Raw genomic sequence first — 22,110 nt, 5'->3', positions numbered from 1 at the left:
CCAGGCTGGAGTGCAGTGGCACCATCTTGGCTCACTGCAGCCTGAAATGCCTTGGCACAAGCAATCCTCCCACTTCAGCCTCCCAAGCAGCTAGGACTACAGGCACACACCACCACACCCAGCTATTTTCTTATTCTTTGTAGAGATGGGGTCTCACTATATTGCCCAGGCTAGTCTTACTCCTGGCTTCAAGTGATTCTCCCATTTCAGCCTCCCAAAGTGCTGGGTTACAGGGGTGAGATACCACACTCAGCTGATCTATATGTATCTTTATGGTTAACGTGAGTTTCTTGTAGACAACATACAGTTGGGTCTTCTTTTTGTGTCCATCCTGACAATTTCTGCCTTTCAATTATGCACTTAGACCATTGACATTCAAAGTGATTACTGATATAGTTGGATCTACCACATTTGTTACTGTTTTTCTATTTGTTGCCCTCATTCTTTGCTCCTATTTTTGTCTTCCACTTTTTTTTTTGCCTTTGGTGGTTTTAACTGAGCATTTTATATGTTCCTGTTTTATCTCCATTCATAATGTATCAGTTGTACTTTTTTTAAACTTTTTTTAGTTATTGCCCTAGAGTTTGCAGTTTACAAGTACAACAAATCCAAGTGCACTTTCAAATAACACTATACCATTTCATGGATCGTGTGAGTACCTTATGATAACAAAACAATCCTAATTCTTCCGTCCTGTTCCACGTATCATTGCTGGCATTCATTTTACGCACCTATATGTATACATATATATGTGTATACATCATAAAACATATACATAAGTATACCTAATCAAATATATTGTTGATATTTTGATTTGTTCATTTTGAACAAACTGTTAGATCAATTAAGTATAAGAAACAAAATATGGCTCACGCCTATAATCCCAGCACTTTGGGAGGCAGAGGCGGGCAGATCACGGGTCAAGAGATCGAGACCATCCTGGCTAACAAGGTGAAACCTCGTCTCTACTAAAAATACAAAACATTAGCCAGGCATGGTGGCGGGCGCCTGTAGTCCCAGCTACTCGGGAGGCTGAGGCAGGAGAATGGTGTGAACCTGGGATGTGGAGCTTGCAGTGAGCCAAGATCGCACCACTGCACTCCAGCCTGGGTGACAGAGCAAGACTCCATCTCAAAAAAAAAAAAGAAACAAAATATTACTTTGTATATCACAAATATATGAATTTTTTTCTTTTTCTTTTTTTGTTTTTTGAGACAGAGTTTTGCTCTTGTTGCCCAGGCTGCAGTGCAATGGCATGATCTCGGCTCACTGCAACCTTCGCTTCCCGGGTTCAAGCGATTCTCCTGCCTCAGCCTCCCAAGTAGCTGGGTTACAGGCGCCTGCCACCACGCCCGGCTAATTTTTGTATTTTTAGTAGACGTGGGGTTTCACTATATTGGCCAGGCTGGTCTTGAACTTGTGACTTCAAGTGATCCGCCCACCTCAGCCTCCCAAAGTGCTGGGATTACAGGCATGAGTCACCACGCCTGGCTGAATTTTTTCATTTGTTAATTTTAAAAAAGAATAAGAAAAAAAGTTTTTCTTTTACCTTCATTGATTCTTTCTTTGATAGTTCCCTTTTCTTTACATAGATCTGAGTTTCTGACCTATTTCATTTTCCTTCTTTCTGGAAGTCCTGGCCTCAAGTGATCTGCCTGCCTTGGCCTCCCCAAGAGCTGGGATTACAGACATGAGCCACCATGCCCAGCTTCATTTTCCTTCTTTCTAAAGAACTTCTTTCAATATTTCTTGCAAGACAGAGCTACTAGCAACAAATCCTCTTAGTTTTGTTTGTCTGAGAAAGTCTTTATTTCTCCTTCCCTTTAGAGGGATAATTTTGCAAGATAGAGAATTCCAGGTTAGTGGATTTTTTTCCTTCAGTGCTTTGAAGATTTCACTCCGCTTTCTTCTCCGCATGTGTCTGAGGAGAAATCAGATGTAATTCTTATCTTTGTTCTTCAATAGGTAAGATTTTTTTTTCTTGTGTATTCTTTCAGGATTTTTTGTCTTCGATTTTTTTGTAGCTCTTTAGGTATTTATCTTGCTTTATTTTTTCCTGAGTTTCCTGTATCTGTAATTTGGCATCTAGCATTAATTTGAGAGAAATGCTCAGTCATTATTGTTTCAAATATTTTTTCTGTTCCTTTCTGCCTCCTCCTTCATTTATTTCCATTACACATATATGATACCTGTTGTAGTTGTCCCACAGCTCTTGAATAGTCTGTTCTATTTTTCTCAGCCTTTGTCTCTTTGCTTTTCCATGTAGGGGCCTTCTGTGAGATATGCATAAGCTCAGAGATTCTTTCCTTAGCCATGTCCCGTCTACTAATGAGCCCATCAATGGCATTCTTCATTTCTGTCAGTGTTTTGACCTCTGGTGTTTCTTTTTGGTTCTCTCTTAGGGTGTCCATCTCTCCACTTACGTTGCCCATCTCGTCTTGCGTGCCATCTGCTTTATTCGTTAGCACCCTTAGCATATTCATCATAGTTGTTTTAAATCCTTGGTCTGATAAAGTCCAATATCCCTGCCATGTCTAGTTCTAATGCTTGCTCTTCTCTTCCAATTGTGTTTTTTGCCTTTTAGTATGCCTTGTAATTTTTTCTTGGTAGGTATGTATAAGGCAAAAGGAACTGCTATAAATAGGCCTTAGTATGTGGTGGTAAAATGTGAGGGGAGGGGAAGTGTTCCACAGCTCTATGATTGGGTGTCAGTCTTTCAGTGAGCCCATGCCTCTGGACTGAACATCACAAATGCTTCTAGTACCCACACCTTAGGTGGGTCAGGACAGCTAGAGTGCGCTGCAATCGGATCTTCCCCTTCCCCCAGGTCACTTGGGCTCTAATAAAACCCCAGCAAAGTTTGGCTCTGGTTAAATAGTTCTCCTGAGGTCAGGCCTTGTTAAGAAGAACCAACAGAATGCTCTGGCCTATTTTGAAATGTTTCCTTCTCCCTTCCCCCTGCCAGAAGCATGAGGAGATTTTTCTCTGACATTTACTATAGAACTTGGGCAGCTCCTAGAGGTAAAACTCACAAAATCATTTCCTCCAATGCCCACCCCCATGACTGGGTCACCCTGGAGTTTTTAACTCTCAGACTTGTCCATTTTGAGCCTCCAAGCAGTTTGTCGACTACAGTTCAGGTTTTCCTAGCTGGCACTAACTCCCGAGGAGAATTGCCCTTGTGAGTCTGCCCCAGTAAGCCATGACTCCCTGTATGCACCTGTCTGTCTCACTGATGTTAGGGGCAGTGGTTTGCCCTGTGTCTTTCCCAATCTTTTGGATCCAAGAAGAGTTGTTGATTTTTCCATTTCTTCAGCTTTCTACTCATTAGGATAGAGTGGCTAATTCCAAGTGCCTTACATGCAGAATCAGAAACCAGAAGTCTCCAGAAGTATTTTCAAATGGAAGTTCCAGAAAACAATTTGACAGTATAATATGTGTCAAGATATCCACATATAGACTGAGTCTCACTGTGTTGCCCAGGCTGGAGTGCAGTGGCACGAACTCGGCTCACTGCAACCTCCGCCTCCCGGGTTCAAGCAATTCTCCTGCCCCAGCCTCCTGATTAGCTGGGACTACAGGCACCCGCCACCACGCCCGGCTAATTTTTGTAATTTTTGGAAGAGACAGGGTTTCACTATGTTGGCCAGGCTGGTCTCAGACTCCTGACCTCGTGATCCGCTAGCCTTGGCTTCCCAAAGTGATGGGATTACAGGCGTGAGCCACCGCGCCTGGCCAAGAGATTCTAAAATGACTTGCCAGGAGCAGTGGCTTACACCTATAATCCTAGCACTTTGGTACATCACCTGAGCTCAGGTTGAGGCCAGCCTGGGAAACATAGTGAAATCCCGTCTCTACTAAAAATATAAAAATTAGCCAGGTGTGGTGGTGAGCGCCTGTAATCCCAGCTACTCAGGAGGCTGAGGCATGAGAATCGCTTGAACCTGGGAGGCAGAGGTTGCAGTGAGCTGAGATCACACCACTGCACTCCAGCCTGGGCAACAAAGTGAGACTCTATCCCTCGCCTCCAAAAAAAAAAAAAAACTACTAATCTCACTTCTAGAATCAGCCTAAGAAAATGATCAAAGTTGTGTTTAGATATGCAAAGATGTTCATTGAAATATTATTCATAACAAAAAATGGGGAGTCCAATAATGAAGAAATGGTTAAAGTTTGATACATCTGTAAATAAATATGGAACAATTTTTTATGTTTTGGAAGAATACTTAAGGGAATATCAAAATGCTAATCATATGTTAGGTTAAAGAAGTAAGATACACAACCTCATAAACACTTCATCTCAATTTCCTTTAAAAATCATATAGAATAAACGTGTAGGAAAACTATTGGAAAAAATAAACCAAAAGGTTAATACTATTTATTTCTGGATTATGGGTTTATGAATGATTTATTTTCATCTGTTACTTTTCTTTTCACTTTTTATTTCCTTTGCACATTTTCTACTAACCCATATATTATATTTAGAATAGAAAAAAACTTGTAGTTTAAAAAAGAAAATTAGAGAAGCAGGTGTGCCTATATGCAAATGAGTAGATTTCATGGGCTACTATATATATATATATATATACACACACATACATATACACACACACACGCACACATTTATTCACTGTTTCTGATTACCATAAAAAATAAACAGTTTATACATGACTATTGTGTATAAGTAGGCATCTCCTTTTAAGTGGCTGTTCCACTTTTTAATAGTTTTACATAGGACAACTCTTATTTTTTGTATCTGAATATGCTCCAAGACTAGAAATGTGACATCCCAGCTGGGCGCGGTGGCTCATACCTGTAATCCCAACACTTCGGGAGGCCAAGGTGGGCGGATCACCTGAGGTCAGGAGTTTGAGACCAGTCTGGCCAACATGGCAAAACCCTGTCTCTACTAAAAATACAAAAATTAGCCGAGTGTGGTGGCACATGCCTGTAATCCCAGCTACTCTGGAGGCTGAGGCAGGAGAATCACTTGAACCCGGGAGGCGGAGGTTGCAGTGAGCCGAGATCGCGCCACTGCAGTCCAGCCTGGGCGACAGAGACTCCGTCTCGAAAAAAAAAAAAGAAAAAGAAAAGAAAAAGATAAAATCACTTGAGATAGATAGATAGATAGATAGATAGATAGATAGATGGATGACTTCTTTGAAAATATAGTCATTGAATGAGCTGCGAAGGATGAATAGGACTTCGACTAGTGCAAGAGTATTCTAGTGCCGAAAACAGTGTGAACGTAAAGCTGGAGGCAGGAAAACACAGGGCATATCTGGGGAAGGATGAGTAGATAGATTTGTTTAGACTCTAAGGTGAAAGGAAGAGAAAAGTGAGAAATAGGATTGTAATGGTAGGTTGGAATCAGATCATGATGGACCCTGAAGGCCAAATTTGGTTTATTAGACTAATAGGCCTTCCAGGTCCTCTGCAGAAGTCCAACTCCGATGGGGGTATGGGGTGGTTAGATTTGCAGGTGACAGCCAAATGTTTTATTCCTTGTCCAGGCCTTTCCTGGACCTCCATCTGAGAGCCCAGGTGCCTCTGCAGAGCAAAGAACACTCATGAACACGACCATTCATTCAGTCAGTTCATCCCCGATGAACGGGTCTAGCCCTTGTTTTAAAGAGGAAAAAATCAAGGTCCAGAGACGTGTGATGTTTAACTGGGCCTTAGAATCTTCATGGCATTGGGCAGGGTATCTAATGAACAACAGACAGACTACTCAATAAATATGTATTTGTTAGGCCGGGCGCAGTGGCTCACGCCTGTAATCCCCACACTTTGGGAGGCCAAGGCAGGCGGATCATCTGAGGTCAGGAGTTTGTGACCAGCTTGGCCAACATGGTGAAACCCTGTCTCTACTAAAAATACAAAAAAAAATTAGCCAGGTATGGTGGCGGGTGCCTATAGTCCCAGCTACTTGGGAGGCTGAGGCTGGAGAATCGCTTGAACTCAGGAGGCAGAGGTTGCAGTGAGCCGAGGATCACACCATTGCACTCCAGCCTGGGTGACAAGAGTGAAATTCCATCCAAAAAAAAATGTATTTGTTGACTAATTGATGTATCCAATTTGCCATGCACAGTGAAAGGGTCTTTCAAACACATGATGCAAATGAATCCTCCCAACTACCCAGTGGTCATTACTACACCATTAATGGATGCAGAAGTGAAGCTCAGGAAGGTCAAAGACAAGACCACAGAGCCTGGAAGCGGCAGGGCAGGACTGAAACCTACGTTTTCTTTTCGCTATACTCGAACTCAGTGGTTTTCCAATGTGGTCCCTGGAACAGCAGCACCCCATCACTTGTTAGAAATGCAAATCCTTAGACCCACCAAATCAGAAACCCTGGAGGTGAGGGTTTCTGCAATCTGTATTTTCACAAGCCCCCTGGTGATCCCGATGCATACTAAGGTCTTACTTAAATCCATAAGTGACTGATGTATGGGGGAAATGGAGACTTCAAGACTGGCTCCTTTCTCCCAGGTAGTCCTGTAGCACCTGCACTAGACCTGGAGTAAGCAACGCACCCAGAGTCACGCAGAGATGTCAGCAGATCAAGGGGCCCAGGTTGGAGCAGGTGCCAGGGAGGAGGAGCTGCCAGTCACTTTCTAAGAAGACAAAGGTTCTAAGCCTCTCAAGTCCAAACTTCTTGTTTCAGTGTGGGGGCACCACCACACTGTCACTGCTACTATGTGCATGCCACATACTTGTGGGATTTACAGCCACTATGATGAGAGGTGCTTTGGGATTACTCCAACCTAGGAAAGAGACGTGTTTGACAGGCCAACCCCCACTAGAAAGATTAAGCATAATGAAGGGCTCGGGTGAAGATGAATGTCTGTCTCCTGTCACCCAGCCTTGTGTCTCAGGAGAGGGAAGAGAGCTACTGAAGGCAAGAGTGGGCTTTCCCACGGGGCACCTGGGCACAGACACCTGAGGGATGGGGGAATATGCCTTCTACAGGGGTGGAAGAGAAGGAACAGAGGGGCCTGGCACCCCTGAACAGTTTGAGGGCCTTGGGAACAGGGGTAGGGAGGGCAGGGGGCAATGTGGAAGTCAGGTGGGAGAGAGTGCCAGCCCAAAGTCTGCAGCATCACCTCCAAGCTTCTGTGAAAGAGCTCCCAGTATCCTGGAACAGGGAGCCTCTGAGCTAGAAGTTGACCAGGCTCCACGCCAGGAGAATGGAAAACCCCTGCGCCTCTCCAGAGGTGAACTCCCTGTTTCCACAACCCTCGTCCAGGGAAGCAGGTTTGTTTACCCTCAGGTCTGAGGGGTCAGGCTTTGGTCATTTTGTTTTGTGTGCTTGTCTTGTGCCTCGGGTGTGGAGTCCAGAGACCGATTGTCTGCCCGGATACACATTTTCAGTCCTAATCTGTACACAGCCTCACTCACACAACCAGGACCTTTCCTCTTCAGCTGCAGTTTCCTAGAAATGTGACCGCCCAGTGTTATGATTCAAACAGGGCTCCGTCCCAAGGGATAGTGGGGCAGGGTGGGGTTGGTAGCATTGGATCTTTAATGCCGCACCCTTCCTCTGTCCCTCTTTTTCTCTGGTTTTCACGGTGATCTACGTAATTTAATGCTCACCCATACTCCTTGTTGTGAACTGCCTTCACTAGGGTTGGGAAGGGGAGCAGGAATCTTGCAAAGCCCATGACCTAACCCGGTTGCTGCAAAGGAGTCTCTGTAAATGGGATCCTGGGCTGCTCCAGGCACTCACGGGCAGTGCCCTCCTGCCCCACAGAGCTTCCCTGCAGAGCTCTGTGCTTTCAGGCCCTCAAGGGCAGTCCACGAGGTGGACGCTCCTGTAAAAGCTGAGGTTTCGCTTCACCACGTAGGAGAAAAAAATATCCTAGGGGCTATGGAGTAGCCTGAAGAGGAGGCAGGTAGGATGGAGGGGAGCACAGGGTAGACAAGGCTTATCCTCAAGTTGCCACTAGTGTCCTCAAGGTCCAAGAAATCAGTACTGCCTGCGCTGTTTCCAGAATGCTAGTCACAGTAGTAGTGGCCGGCAGCGGGCTGTCCCTGTGAGATTGTGTGAGAGAATTAGGAAAAGAGAGAAACCCTGTTATTTTGTTTTCCATTCTCCATGTGACCTGCAGTATTTTTCCTCCTCCCATAAGAAGTCAGCTTCCTCCCTCGCCATCCCGATGTGACCTACTTATCTGCTCCCTTGAAAGGGAGGTACTCTGGAAGACATCCCAGTCTGGGGCGGTTCTGAGTCTCAGAAACAAGCTCTTTAATAAGGAAAATCCAGAAGCTATAAAACTGGGGGGCAAGGTATGAGGGAGGCTGGAAAACATTGGAGAAGAAGGTAAATGGAGGCTAGTGGCGCCACAGCAGAGTATTCGGTGGTGTGCCATCAGCCCTCACGGCTGACTCATGCCATGACTAAGGGAAATTGGTCGTGGAGCCATCAAAGAGGGCAAATGTCAACTGCTGGAGAGAGTGCATGGACAGAAGTGCAAGCAAAATGAAGTCCAGCTCTTCCAGGTTGACCACTTTGTGCCCCTACTTCACAGAGCTGTGATCTAATCTCTGAGCCCTTTTCCTTATCTGCAAAATGAGGATAATAATTTTTATCTCAGAAGATTGATGAAAATACTAAATAATTTATTCTACCCTCTGTTACTTCCTAGAGAAAACTTAAACTTAAGCAGATTTCAGAACAAAGGCACATAAATGATAATGGCTACCATTTATTTCTAAGTACCCACTCCATAAGAAGTCCTACATACATAGTTTTCTCACTTAATTCTGTGAGGAATCGATTATGCTCGTGTTACCAGTAAGGAATCCAAGGCCCAGAGAAGTTAAATCACTTGTGCAAAGTCACATAGCTAGCAAGCAGCAGAACTGAGGCCCGTCTGTCTGGCTCAAGGCATATACCGATTGACTGTAACATCATTTGCCTTCAAGGATTTGCCAAAAACCCTTGTCCCCAGATCTTAAGTAAATTTAGAATGCTGAGTCAGATTGGGGCCGCAGGAATCAAAGAATAATTGGGTTATATAATGCTATGATTTTATGCTAATCTTGGCACTAAAGAGAGATTGTCTCGCAGTCTGGAAGACTGTAACTGCCTATCTGGTCTCTAGCCACTGGGCCTCCAGTCTGGCCTCCCTCCAATCCATTCTCCTCACTGTAGCCACAAAGAACATTCTCCTGCTTCTCTCAGTGGTTCCCAGCTGCCCTCAGGATTATATCCAAACCCACTGGGGCCAGGGCTTGGCCTGTTCTTAGTAGGCCTGTTCTTAGTAGGCCCTACCCCGTTTTTAAAATCAAATGCATTAAAATATACCCATATCACTTACTAAATATGAATTCTATCATGTAAAATTTTTGAAGCAATTCGTGATTTGAATTTTGGAATTATTAATTTAAATGTTCACTTTTCCTATGTAGGTGTCAATAAATTTTTTTCAGGTCTCAAATACTTGGGACCTTCAGGAAGCCCATAGCCCCAAGTACTGTGCATATAACGTCTAACGGTGAAACAGCCCCATGCGCAGGCCGCGTCCCCCTGCCCTGTATGCCAGGCTTTCTGTAAATCCTTTTTCCTCTGCCTAGAACTTCGTTTCTGCACTGTACACTGCCCACACTATTCTCCCCTCCCTCCTTGCCCTGCAGTCTATTTATTTTGATGTAAGTTCATATATGCTTAACCTCTGTTTCCTCATCTGTAAAATGGGAATAGCAGTAGTATTTCATAGGATTATTAAGAAGATCGAGTAAGTTAATACACCAAAGCCTTTCTATACAAAGTATCCTGGGAGCTTGTTGGAAATGCAGAATCTCAGGCCCCCCCTCAGAGGTACTGAATGAGAAACTGCATTTTACCAAGATCCGCTGCGATTCAGACCCATATTTATGTTTGAGGAACACTGCACTCACACACTGAGAACAATGTCTGTTATATAATAAGCACTCGATAAATGATGGCCAGTATTACGGTGACGAAAGGTCAGGTTTTTACAGTTGTTTCTGGTTTTCCTTCTTGCCTTACTTTAACTTGCAGACTCTAGTTCAGTGGTACTCAGTGGTGTTCCTGGGAAACTCTGGTCCCCTGGGAGCCGGCCCGTGGCCCTTCCGCTAACGCTGAGGCAGCAATGAAGACCATGGTTCCTGCGCTCAGGTGCCTTCACTCCATCTGCAGAGGGAGACAGACAAGGAAATGGGCAATTGCAATAGGTGATATCATACGGGCTATCAAAACCGGAAGCAGAGGCGCTGGAGCACCTGGTGGGGTCAAGGAGAGTGTAATCTAAGACCTGAGAGATGAGTTGGTAACTCAAGATTCCCCCCAAAGGTGGCAAAACAGTTTCTACTGGAAGACTAGACTGACTGCTCCCATGATGTGAGGGGGGAGCAAGTTCCAGAAAAGATGTGGCCTCCTGGCTGACGGCAGAGTCGTTGCGGTAAGGCGTGGCTCAAACTACTGCCGCTAAGAACAAAGGTTGGCTTTGGCTTCGTTGCAAAGCAGCCGCTCGGTGGCCGTACAATGCTTCATCTCTCGGAGCCTCGGTTTCCTCATCCCCAGCCCTAAAATGACGACACGCCCCACAGGTCTTGTGAGGATTAAGTGAGGGGACATGAGGTACCGTTCCAGGGACAAAGTCGTGTTCCCGAATCGGGTCTTTCTTCCCTTCTCCCCTCCCTAGTTTGTGAGCCGCGTCGCAGCGGAGCGGATGTAGGCCCGAGGGCTGGCGCGACTGCAGCTGCGACCCTTTCCTCCGCGGACTCGGGAACGCCACCCTCCCGTCCCCACCCGGCGCGGGGCTGCGAAGCTGCGAGGCGGCGATGGTGCAGAGTCTCCAGACAGCCGCGCCGCCCGAGGGCAGGACAGGAGGGTCGCTGGGGGTCACAGGAGGGGCGCTGTGGGCCAGAAGGACGGGCCTGGGGTGCTCCTGGAGCCCTCGGTGGCCCCTGCTGGAGGCTTGGGCAGCTGCAGGGGGACCGAGCGGCGCGGGCAGCAGGGCAGCCGGGTCCCGAGGGGAAGGCGCCTGTCCTAGGGAGGTGAAGGTTCCTGTGCTCCGCAGGCGGCCGTAGCCCGCGGGCCGACTCGGGGGAATGGCAGGAATGCGCGGGCGCCGGGCGGAAGAGGCCGCGGCGGCCGGGCCAGCTGGGGAGGGAGGGCCGGGCCGGCGGGCGCGGCGTGGGGCGTGGGGGGCGGCCGGGGCCCGGGAGCGCGAGGGCGCAGGACCCGCGGAAGCCAGGTCAGCTGACGCGGGCGGGCGAGCCGGGCAGGGGAGCGGGGCCCCGAGCCCACTTCCCGCATCCGCTCTGCGGCGCGCTCGGGGCCCGGCTTTGAGCCTTGTCACGTGGCTTCATCTCTTCCTTCCCCCGCGGGAGGCCCAGGGCCGCCCTCACCTTTTCCCGGCGCAGAACTAGCCCCGCAGCTCCTTCACCTTCGTCTCCCCCGGATCCCACACTCCCAGCCCGCCCCCTCCGTGGGCAGCGCCGCCAGCTGCAGAGTCCGGGGAGCGCCAGTCTGGGCTATTTCGGTTCCTTTTTTCTCACAAGAGTCCTTGATTTCTGCTGAGTTTTCCCTGGGCTTCCCTTAGTTATTAATAATAATAGCGCCGGGCGCGGTGGGTCACGCCGGTAATCCCAGCACTTTGGCAGGCCGAGGCGGGGGGACTTGAGGTCAGGAGTTCAAGACCAGCCTGGCCAGCATGGCGAAACCCCGTCTCTACTAAAAATACCAAAATTAGCCGGGCGTGGTGGCGGGTGCCTGTAGTCCCAGCTACCCTGGAGGCTGAGGCAGGAGGATCGGTTGAACTCGGGAGGCGGAGGGTGCAGTGAGCCGAGATCGCACCATTGCTCTCCAGCCTCAAAAACAAAGACAAACAAACAAACAAGCAAAACTACCACTTCTGGGCCTTTGTATGAAGCAGGCATTTTGCATAGACTTTTTTTTCCCTCTCTGATTTTTTAGGGCCACTGTGTAAGTATTATTAACCGCGACTTACAGATGAGAAAACTTGAAGTTCAGGAAAGTTAATGTGCTCAAGGTCACAGCTAGTCAATGGCTCAACCGGGATTCACATCTCAGGCTGTCAAACCGAAATACGTGCCCTTTCCCGCCTTCCACGCCCCAAGGGGAGGCCATGCCAGGACCATGTCGAAAGGTGGTGTTCCGCTAGATTCTACCCTAAAGCGGCATTGTCCTCAAAGACAGATCTTTTCTGAGCCAGTCTAGGAAATGACCTAGCTCCAGGGCAGTGTTAGAAGAGACTTCCCTTCCAGCCTGTTTTTTTTTTTTTTTTTGAGACGGAGTCTCGCTCTGTCGCCCAGGCTGGAGTGCAGTGGTGCGATCTCGGCTCACTGCAACCTCCACCTCCCGGGTTCAAGCAATTCTCCTCCCTCAGCCTCCCGAGTAGATGGGACTACGGGCGCTCGCCACCACGCCCGGCTCATTTTTTGTATTTTTTAGTAGAGACGGGGTTTCACCCTGTTAGCCAGGATGGTCTCGATCTCCTGACCTTGTGATCCGCCCGCCTCGGCCTCCCAGAGCGCTGGCTGGGATTACAAGTGTGAGCCACCGCGCCCGGCTCTAGCCTGTTTCTTTAGCACAAGAGTCTGATCAGAGCTGGTGATCTGGAATTCTTTCCTGACTTCCAGGAGAAGCATTTTGATTTGGAGCACACTCCTCCCATCCTCATGGCCTCTCCCCACTCCTTTCACCCTGGGGAGAAAAGTAGGCTTTGCTTTTGTCCAGAGACTCTCCAACTGGAACCCACCTGCAGATCAAGGTAGACATCAACCTAGAGAATCTGCAAAGCAGGAGGTGGAGGGGGTTGGGTGGGGGGAGGGAAGGGAGACAGGAGGGCAACTCAGTGCAGCCACTTTCCCATGCCCCCTCCCAAGTGGGAAGGTAGGGCTGTTCCAGAAGGGAGAAGCGGTAGTTTTGAAAACCAGTGAGCAGTCTGCACATGGAAGGCAGAATTTTTGTTCTGATGAGACATTAATAGGGCAATGGCTGGTTTTCATTATTTGAAAATAGTACAAGCACATTGTCAAATAATTTCACCTCATAAACATGGTTACATAAGAGAACAGCCTGAAAACCGCCTGGAGGACCCATACCTTAAGGACTCTAGACACAGGCAAGGCAAACAATTTATGAAGATCACTTCTAACCCCAGTCTCTTAAGTTGCAGGCTTCCTTCCATTCTTCCGGGACTGAAGTTGGGAGTGGTCTGTAGCATTGGAGCCACAGTGGAGGGGTTGGAGTGGGGTGGTGGAATGGGGGTATGATTCTCCTTTTCTGTATGAGTAAACACAACACAAACAGAACAATTAAAAATAAAAATGTGGCCTAGCACAATGATTCACACCTGTAATCCCAGCACTTTGGGAGGCCGAGGTGGGTAGATCACTTGAGGCCAGAAGTACAAGACCAGCCTGGACGACATAGTGAAGAGACAGGGGTCTCTACTAAAAATACAGATATTAGCCCTACTTGGGATGCTGAGGCACGAGAATCACTTGAACCCTAGAGGCTGAGGTTGCAGTGAGCCCATATCACACCACTACACTCCAGCCTGGGTGACAGGGCAAGACTCAGTCTCAAAAATAAAACAAAATAAAATAAAAACAGGACCATTAAGAAGAAAGGAGGAATAGAAGTCAAGTACCAGGGATGAATTAATGACTGTAGTTGGGACTAAAGGCCCTGCTGTCATTGAAAGAGAGGTCTGAATGAATTGTATTGAAAGAACTACACTTTAACTTTGCTCAGGCAAGGAGCCCGGAGGCCTACCTTTTTTTTAAAGCTTCAGTTGCCACATTTGTAAAACAAGGACTTTGGATATGATGGTTCTTAAACTGCCTCCAAGTTTGGAAACTTCTGATTCTAAGATGCCAAGATATTTTCATTAAGTGATGCCCAGTTCTTCCATCTCAATACCTTGGTAATCATGTGACTGACTGCTCAGCTTTCCTGCTTTTGTGAGATCATTACTGCCAGTTCCAGTGCATTTGGCTGCCAGAGAGCAAACATTCCGTGTGTGAACTGGGGATACATATTGCTGTGACAGTAGGTCTGGCACATTGGAGAGACGCTGACTTAACCTGAAACAGCACTAAACACTGTGTCATCTCCAATACACTAACTATTCGGGGGCCTGGGCCTGGGCAAGGCCTCCTAATTTGCTTTTAGATGGCATCAATCTTCATTCCTTAGGCCTTTGAAGAGCGAAGAATCAGAATCCTAGGAACCTTATACTTTGTACCTATGTTTCTGTAAAAGTTAGTGGGTCTACCCCTGCCGGTTTCAATCAGGTGGGATTTGTTACACCTGGACCATCATTAGCCAGCTTAATAGCTGGAGCTGTACTTGATATGATCTAGGGTTGGGGCTGGAACCCGTCCTCAGGAGGCACTTGCTGGGGAGATCTATGTATATCACTTGACTAACACAGTCACAGCAAATGGTCATGTTCTCTCAGTAGCAGCCCACACATAGTTTCCAGAAGGCATCAGTAGCTCCTTATAGGTACCTCAAACCTACAAGTCCATAAACGGAGCCATAGGTTAGGGTGGCAATAGGGACTTTTTTTTCTTTTCCGTTCATTCTTACACAGCATTCTGAGTGCCATCACTGAGGCATACACAAAAAGTAGAAAAAAAGAAGAGCACCTTCAACATAGAGGTTAAGGACACAGGCTCCTGAGTTAGACTGTCCAGGCTTGAATCCTGGGTCTGCCACCTCCTTGCTGTGCTGTCTGACCTAGGGCAAGTTACTTCACCTCTCTGTGCCTCAGTGTCTTATAAGACTATTGTGAGGGTTAAACGAGTTAATTCATGTAAAGCACTATGAGCAATGACAGCCCCATATAAGTGTGACTATTATTGTGGCAAGTCCTATGGCAACTGACTTAGACATTTATTTAACATTAACTACAGTTCTTTTTGAAAGGGAAAATACAGGAAATTACTGAGTTCTGCCACACGAGATTGTAACAAATGTCTGCGACTAGGGGTACGTAGGAGGAAGGAAATAAACGGATGGACCAGGCCCTTGTTTCTTTTACTTCCTTCTACATAGAGGGTTTTGTACTGTGCCTGATTGCTTTAATTTTCGGGGCAAAATAATATGAATTGGAAATCTCTCCATGTCAGAATATATAGATCCACCTTATTATTTTTAACTGTTGCAGAGTATTACTTACTATGGATATACACTAGGTTGTTTACATACTCCCATATACCGATTGATACTGATGTAATGTTCACTGTGTACTGGATGTGGGAGGGAACATAGGTGCTAAAGCAGGGTGGAGCATGGTTCCCGAGAGGTTTGTAATTTTGTGGGGGAATTCAAGACTTACATAAAATAAGTGGAAACCAGTATAAGAACCTGTGTATAAAATATTAAACTGGATTTAAAACTAAGTGTTGGCCGGGCGCGGTGGCTCACGCCTGTAATCCCAGCACTTTGGGAGGCCGAGGCGGGTGGATCACAAGGTCAGGAGATCAAGACCATCATGGCTAACATGGTGAAACCCCGTCTCTACTAAAAATACAAAAAATTAGCCAGGCGTGGTGGCGGGCACCTGTAGTCCCAGCTATTTGGGAGGCTGAGGCAGGAGAATGGCGTGAACCTGGGAGGCGGAGCTTGCAGTGAGCCGAGATCGCGCCACTGCACTCCAGCCTGGGCGACAGAGTGAGACTCTGTCTCAAAACAAACAAACAAACAAAAAACTGTCAGTGCTAGTGTAATACTGAGTGGTGGGTGAAAAGATCGGATTTAATAGGAAATAACAACACAACGTATGCATATATCGGAGCGATGGGCCTGGCTCCTGGAACCCTGGCTGGAGTAGAGAGGAAATTTACCTTCTAGTTCTTCCAGCCTCCCTGAAAAATTACTCAACACAAGAAGGACAAGTCTACACTCCCTTAACAAGCTACAACACAGGAGCACACAGGTGTCTCTGCAGGAGGTGGAATGCAGCAGGCCTAGGTGCTCTCCTGCAACTGGCTCAGCATGTGGGCAGCACCTTCCTCCTAAAGCATAGGGGTGCGGGGGAGAGTTCCCACTCCCACCTTCTGGTAGAGGCCTTTGTTGTTTTCCAGTGTTGTTTTCCCTGAAGCACAAATGGTGCCGGTCCTTCAAGGTACAGTGACTCTGCTGAAGGAGCTGGAATGAGAACTCCCTTTTTTTGAGGTCCTTAATCCTTTGTTTGGCCCTGATTCCTTGGGAAGAGCTCACAGGGTTGTGAGAACAGTTGCCCCATAGGGCCAAGGTGGGGACATTCTGTGCCTAGGTATTCATAAGCCAAGGCTGTATTTCTTTTACCCCACCCGTAAGCACTAATCACTAACCTAAACCAGCAACACCTGGTTGCCACAGGGAATTGGGTTGTGTCAAAGCCCACACTTAGCATTCCTTCTGCAAGGCCCTACCCAATGGCATTTGGGGTACATTAATTGGGGTAAACGTTTTTCTTTTTCTTTTTCTTTTTCTTTTTTTGAGATGGAGTCTCACTCTGTCGCCCAGGCTGGAGTGCAGTGGTACAATCTTGGCTCACTGCAACCTCTGCCTCTAGGGTTCAAGCGATTCTCCTGCCTCAGCCTCCCGAGTAGCTGGGATTTCAGGCGCCTGCCACCACGCCCAGCTAATTTTTGTATTTTTAGTAGAGACGGGGGTTTCACCGTGTTCGCCAGGCTGGTCGCGAACTCCTGACCTCGTGATCCGCCTGCCTCGGCCTCCCAAAGTGCTGGGATTACAACCTTGAGCCACCATGCCCAGCCTTCTTCTTTTTTTTTGAGATGAAGTCTCGCTCTGTCGCCCAGGCTGGAGTGCAGTGGCACAATCTTGGCTCACTGCAACCCCCACCTCCCAGGTTCAAGCAATTCTCCTGCCTCAGCCTCCTGAGCAGCTAGGATTACAGGAGTGCACCACCACGCCTGGCTAATTTTTGTATTTTTAGTAGAGACGGGGTTTTACCATGTTGGCCAGGCTGGTCTTGAACTCCTGACCTTGTGATCTGCCAGCCTGGGCCTCCCAAAGTGCTGGGATTACAGGTGTGAGCCACTGTGCCTGGCCAGAATTTCCTTCCTTTCTAGCCTGAATAATATTCCATTGTATGAATATATCGCATTTGGTTATCCATTCATCTGCTGATGGACACTGGCTTGTTTGTTTTCGCTGTTGTGAATATGCTGCCATTAACATTGGTGTATAGGTATCTGAGTCCTTTCTTTCAGTTTTTTGGGGTACACACCTAGGAATGAAATTGCTAAGTCATATGGTAATTCTCTAACTTTTTGAGGAACTGCCAAGCTGTTTTCCACAGTGGCTCCTGGCTGCATCATTTACATTCTCACCAGTCATGCATGAGAATTTCAGTTTCTCTTTATCCTTACCAAAACTTGCTTTTTTTTCTTTCTTCTTTCATTTTTTTCAAATAGTCACCCTAACAGGTAAGAAGTTGTATCTCATTTTGTTTTGATTTGTATTTGTCTAATGACTGGTGACATTGAGCCTTTTTTCATGAAGCTTGTTGGCCATTTGTGTGTCTTCTTTGGAGAAATGTCTACCCTAGTTCCTTCTCCTTTTTTGAATTGAGTTGTTTGGTTTTCTCGCTGTTAAGTTGTAGGAGTTCTTTATCTATTCTGGATATTAATTCCTTAACAGAAATATGGTTTACAAATATTTTCTCCCATTCTGTAGGTTGTCTTTTCACTCTTTTATTTTTTAATTTTTATTTATTTATTTATCTATTTATTTATTTATTTGAGATGGAGTTTTGCTCTTGTTGCCCAGGCTGGAGTGCAATGGCATGATCTCAGCTCACCACAACCTCTGCCTCCCAGGTTCAAGTGATTCTTCTGCCTCAGCCTCCCGAGTAGCTTGGATTACAGGCACGTGCCACCACACCTGGCTAATTTTGTGTTTTTAGTAGAGACGGGGTTTCTCCATGTTGGTCAGGCTGGCCTCGAACTCCCGACCTAAGGTAATCCACCCGCCTCGGCCTCCCAAAGTGCTAGGATTACAGGCGTAAGCCACCACGCCTGGCCTATTTATTTATTTATTTTTATACAGAGTCTCGCTCTGTTGCCCGGGCTGGCGTGCAGTGGCACACTCTTGGCTCACTGCAACCTCTGCGTCCCAGGCTCAAGTGATTCTCCTGCCTCAGCCTCCTGAGTAGCTGGGATTACAGGCACCTGCCACCATGCTTGGCTAATTTTTTTTGTTTTTATTAGAGACAGCATTTCACCATGTTGGCCAGGCTGGTCTCGAACTCCTGACCTCAGATGATCTGCCCGCCTCGGCCTCCCAAAGTGCTGGGATTACAGGCGTGAACAGCCGCACCCGGCCCCTTTTCACTCTTTTAATAGTGTCCTTTGGTGCGCAAGTTCCGTATTTTGATGAAATCTAATTTATCTGTTTTTTTCTTTTGTTGCCTGCGATTTTGCTGTCATATTCTAGAAATCATTGTGAAGTCCAATGTCATGAAGATTTTTCCCTGTGTTTTCTTTTAGGAGTTTTACAGTGTTAACTCTCAAGTTTAGGTCTTTGGTTCATTTTGAGTTAGTTTCTGTATATGGCATAAGGTAAGGGTCCAGTTTCGTTCTTTTGTATGTGGGACTATCCAGTTTTTCCAGCACCATTTACTGAAAAGATTATCCTTTCCCCATTGAGTGGTCTTGGAAGCCTTGCTGAAAATCAGTTTACCATATATGCAAGGGTTTATTTTGGGGCTCTATTCTATCCCACTGGTCTATATGTCTGCTCTATTGCATTTAAAGAAGTATACAGGGGCCAGGCCTGGTGGCTCATGCCTGTAATCCTAGCACTTTGGGAGGCCGAGGCAGGCAGATCACCTGAGGTCAGGAGTTCAAGACCAGCCTGGCCAACATGGTGAAACCCTGTCTCTACTAAAAATACAAAATTTAGGATGTGGTGGCACGTGCCAGTAATCCCAGCTACTCAGGAGGCTGAGGCAGGAGGATCACTTGAACCGGGGAGGTGGAGGTTGCAGTAAGCCAAGATCATGCCATTGCACTCCAGCCTAGGCAACAAGAGCAAAACTCCGTCTCAAAAAAAAAAAAAAAAAAGTATATGGGGACTGGGTGCAGTGATTGACACCTATAATCCCAGCACTTTGGCAGGCCGATGGGGAAGGATTAGCCTGAGACCAAGAATTCTAGGCTGGCCTGGGCAACATGACCAGCTCCTGTCTCTATTTTTTAAAAAAGAAGTGTATGGTTTCTTCCAACCTCTTGTACTTATACCATTCCCTCAAAGAGAAAGAGAATTAAGAGGAAATGTCTTAAACACAAAGGAATTTAATGTTATGGTGCCCTGGGTCTGAATGCTCTGAAAAGGGCAACACTCTGGAGGTGCCAATTTTCAGATGAGCATTTAAAATGTCAGGGTTGGGCAAACATTTTATTTTGTCTTGAACTCATCCCCCCTTAATATCTTAGGTACGACCGTTCTCTACATTTTCTCTCTGTGCTACTAAACGTAGAGGACCCAAGTCAGGATTGGGAGGAGACTGATTTTGTGTGTGTTTGGCCTTTACTGTAGAAGAAAAAGAACTGCAACTAGGCCGGGCGCGGTGGCTCATGCCTGTAATCCCAGCACTTTAGGAGGCTGAAGCAGGTGGATCACGAGGTCAGAAGTTCAAGACCATTCTGGCCAACATGGTGAAATTCCGTCTCTACTAAAAATACAAAAAATTAGCCGGCTGTGGTGGTGTGCGCCAGTAATCCCAGCTACTAGGCAGGCTGAGGCAGGAGAATCGTGTGAACCTGGGAGGCGGAGGTTGCAGTGAGCTGAGATCGTGCCATTGTACTCCAGCCCGGGAGACAGTGCAAAAAAAAAAAAAAAAAAAAAAAAGAACTGCAACTAATCAACATTTATTTAGTGAGCACAATTTATGTGAGTCACTATAACTTACATAAGTTGTGCTGAACTCATGGTGGCTTATAGTCTATTGGGGGAGGTATATGTATCAAGGTGTGACTTGGTAATTACTTGGAGATGGAGAAATGCAAACTGAAGTAGTTGGCCAAATATCCTAAGGTGGGGTCTTTTGGTTTTGTTAAAGAAGAATAAATTCAGATTCAGGAATGAATGTGGAGAAAACTGGGAATGAAACAGGCAGGAAAGAGTAAGCTATCTGGGACAGTGCAAAGGCCTTTCTGACCAGATCAGACGGTGTGTGTGTGGGAAAGCACAACTGGATAGGTGGGGTGGGGCCGAATTATGGGGGATTTTTAAATAACCAGGCAAAGGAATGTGTACTCGATTTAGCAGACAGTAGAAAACGCTAAAGTGGTTTGTTTTTTTTACACAGTCTCACTCTGTTGCCCAGGATAGAGTGCAGTGGGGCAGTCTTGGCTCACTGCAACCTCCACCTCCTGGGTTCAAATGATTCTCCTGCCTCAGCCTCCTGAGTAGCTGGGACTACAGGCATGTGGCACCACGCTCAGCTAATTTTTGTATTTTAGTAGAGACGAGATTTTGCCGTGTTGGCCAGGCTGGTCTTGAACTCCTGGCCTCAAGTGATCTGCCCGCCTCAGCCTCCCAAAGTGCTGGGATTACGGGCATGGGCCACTGGGCCCAGCCTCAGAAGTTTTTAAATGACATGATTTTTTTTTTTGGAGACAGTCTCTTTCTGTTGCCCAGGCTGGAATGCAGTGGCACCATCTCGGCTCACTGCAGCGTCCACCTCCTGGGTTCCAGTGATTCTCCTGCCTCAGCCACCCGGATAGCTGGGATTACAGTCACGTGCCACCATGTCTGGCTAATTTTTGTATTTTTAGTAGAGACAGGGTTTCACCATGTTGGCCAAGTTGGTCTTGAACTGCTGACCTCAGGTGATCCATCCACCTCGGCCTCCCAAAGAGCTAGGATTACAGGTGTGAGCCACTGCGCCCGGCCTTGTTTTTTTTTTAATGGAGGAGTGGGGCACAGTTTTAGGGAGGTTGGTTCAGGAAGGGATGCAAGATAGATTAGAGGGCAGGAATTGATTCAGTTCTCAGAGAACTTCCCTGGAAAAGAAAGTCCTAGATCTTTGCCCCAAGCCCAATGCCAGGCTGAGGTATATTTCACGACCTTTCTGATTGAAATCTACTGACAGAAAATACACTGGATCTAAGATCTTGTGAGATCTTGCCCAGGCTCAACCCGGCCCACTAACCTTTCGTGCTCATGGCATGAAATGCCCACACTTGGTTCTGGTTTGGGCTGGCACCCTCCCCGGCTTGCTTCACTGTGGTGCGATGTTTCCAAAGCTTCCACACTCCAGAAAGGGCTATAACTTCAGTTTCCTTATTTTTACAAAAGGTCAAGTTTTCAAAAGCTTAGATCCGCTGGGATTTGTCTATGTTGATGAAGATACATGAAAACTGGGGGACATTGCCGTTGACCTTTAGAACCCTCTCTCCACCCCCACCCCCATCTCCATTACCCCAGAGCTAAGCCTCCTCAGGACCTAGTACTTCTCTTCATTCAGTGTTTTCTCACACTGCTGAAAATTACCTGTGACTCATACAAGTGGTTCAAGCTGCTCAGTCCCAGACAGGAATGTTGAGTCTTGCCAGCTGACATGTTGGGGTCACAAGAAAGAGAGAGCAAGTGTCCTGTGGGCTGGAATCAGGGGAGATGCACAGACACCCTGTGAACATTCCAGAGTGCAGGGCTGAAGAATGGCCTGAACGGAGCCGTTAGGCTGATTTCCCTGTGGTCAGAGGCTAGCTGCAATTTTACCCTCCCTTCCCTGCCCAAACACTCCTGACATTGGAATTTCATCAAATGGCTACCGTGTTTGGTTTTCAACCAGGACAAACAAAGAAAAGAGATTTGTTTTCCTGTCTGCTTTTGCTGAATGGAATCTCTGATTCTACTTACCAGCGTGCCTCAGACACCCTGGGGCTGGTTAGGACTTTAAGCACACAGGAATCTCAGCTTTACTGAATTTTTTTCCATATCCTGAGCCCGAGTTCAGACTTCATCCTCCCGGTCCCCCATGTCCCTTCAACGTCTGATTAATTCTCCAGTCAACTCCCTGCTAATAGTCCACCCACAAATTGCTATTTCAGCTGAACTTCCCCAAAACTTGAGCATCCTTACCAAAT

The 22,110-nt window shown here is 46.9% G+C and overlaps 1 protein-coding gene across 4 annotated transcripts in view; it reads left to right on the top strand.

The window, feature by feature from the left end:
* The window catches only part of NINJ2 (ninjurin 2), a 98,591-nt gene that overhangs the window by 9,612 nt on the left and 66,869 nt on the right, over nt 1-22,110 (top strand). The window contains exon 1 of one of the 4 annotated variants that reach the window (XM_063693746.1): nt 10,190-10,427. The exons of 2 other annotated variants lie outside the window; for them this stretch is intronic. The gene's annotated coding sequence lies outside the window, so the exon portion shown is untranslated. Of the gene's footprint in view, nt 1-10,189; nt 10,428-10,474; nt 10,607-22,110 lie in introns of those variants that run through there. One more of the 4 variants, XM_063693747.1, reaches the window with a different exon arrangement.

The sequence above is a fragment of the Gorilla gorilla genome, chromosome 10 (assembly GCF_029281585.2).
Source record: "Gorilla gorilla gorilla isolate KB3781 chromosome 10, NHGRI_mGorGor1-v2.1_pri, whole genome shotgun sequence".
Classification (NCBI taxonomy): domain Eukaryota; kingdom Metazoa; phylum Chordata; class Mammalia; order Primates; family Hominidae; genus Gorilla; species Gorilla gorilla.
This window is presented reverse-complemented; position numbering and strand designations above follow the sequence as displayed.